General features: G+C 34.9%; 1 pseudogene; it reads right to left on the bottom strand.

The window, feature by feature from the left end:
* Positions 1-731: 731 nt before the first annotated feature.
* Positions 732-1,397, bottom strand: LOC110556573 (60 kDa heat shock protein, mitochondrial-like; annotated as a pseudogene).
* Between the last annotated feature and the right edge of the window lie 303 nt (positions 1,398-1,700).

Below are 1,700 nucleotides of genomic sequence, written 5' to 3'. Positions count from 1 at the left end.
TTTGTTAGATCCTACCATGTTCACAAAATCACCAAGCATAACATCATAACCATCTTCAGAGGAACTTTTCAGTGTTTTGTTCAGCTATCAAAGATCCTTCAACACCTATAGTCTCAGTCATTGCAGGAATTTTGAGTGCCCGTTTAATAATTTTCATACCGAGTTTCTGATCTACATTAGCAGGCTTTAATGAATCCAAGGCTAGGATGCACAACTGACTAGAACACTCTCCAGAAGACCAATTTTTCGCCTCTTCAGCTCTGTGCTTAGAGCTTCTCCATCAATATCTTTAGTGATCATGATCAAGAACTTCCGATGAGCACTGGCCATTTCTAGGAGATACAATGAATTGGACAGTATAAATTTTCTCTTCACACAACAAAAGATAGGTATCTTGCAACTCATATTTTGACCTTTTAATGTATTGATCCTTGATCAAACTTAATGCCTTTAATAATTTCTAATTTTTCTTTTTTCTTTCTTTTTTTTTTTGTCAGTTTTGGCTTGTTTATTTATTTATTTTTTTTTGATTTTGTTTCTTTTTTTTTCAACAAAAACAAATCCTAAAAAATTGAAATCGAACATAAGAAATTCCATATATAAACCTAGAGATGTTGGTTGAAACTGTAGTAGAAGAATGGCTGGTTTCAACAGAATAGTCTTATTTTTTTTTAATTATCTTAAAGATATTTTGGCAGCTTCAAATTGTAGAAAATCTATCTAAAAACATTTTATAAGACTATTAAAAGTGGTAAAAAAATCAAATAAATGAAAAAAATGAAGAAAAAAATTTCTAATTTATCATTCAGTATTTTTCTACCTTTCACCATGACACACTTTCTTTCAAACTTTTTCATTGCACCAGAAATGATGTTTCTATTTTATTTTTTGTCTTCATGTGCAGAAATTTTAGCAACCTGAGCAGTTTCTTCAAGGGTTGTCATAGGTTTAGACTGCTTTTTCAGTTCAGCAATTGCAGCACCAATAGCAGCATATACCTCCCCTTGTTTCCAGTGTATTAGCATCTTTGCTGATCCTCTCAAAGCCCTCGTTGGCAAGAGAGCACGCAAGAACAATAGCAGCGCTGGTCCTATCCCCAGCCTCTTCAACTTGGCAATACTTTGAACAAATTAACCCTACTAGTTTTATATTTATCCTTTAAATCAATTGACTTTGCAAAGGTCACACCATATTTTCTTGCTTGGGGACTTGTTTGTCTCTGTTTATAATCACCATTCTTCCTCTGGCCCCACTGTAACTGATGCAACCCTGAGCAACAAGGCTTGGGTATCTGCACTAAATTTTATATCTTTGGCATAAGCCCCAGACACTGGTTTCATTTGGAGAAGGATGATAAGTAGTGAAAAGATTTCTGCATGGAACTGGTGGGAGTTCATGAATCGAGTCAGACTAATATAGTGAGTGAGAGGAGACATTTTTATTTTTAATTCTAACATGACTGAATGGCCTTGACTACTTTCGGTGACACCAGGGAAGTTTAGTTGACTTTGCAGAGCTCTCTGTTTAGATGCATTCATAGTGGCTTGGGAGCCTGTACTGTAGTCCGGAACATGTATGAAGTGACATGGTATGCTGTTTAGTTTTAAAAATTTTTTTCAACACAATAGGGTCATCTGGGTAGAGGGAACCTCAGTTGAGAAAATGTCTTTATCATATTGTCTATATACATGTTTAAGGGG

Source organism: Meriones unguiculatus, chromosome 2 (assembly GCF_030254825.1).
Source record: "Meriones unguiculatus strain TT.TT164.6M chromosome 2, Bangor_MerUng_6.1, whole genome shotgun sequence".
Taxonomy (NCBI): Eukaryota; Metazoa; Chordata; class Mammalia; order Rodentia; family Muridae; genus Meriones; species Meriones unguiculatus.
The sequence above is the reverse complement of the archived record's forward strand: the minus strand, read 5'-3'. Positions and strand labels throughout refer to the sequence as shown.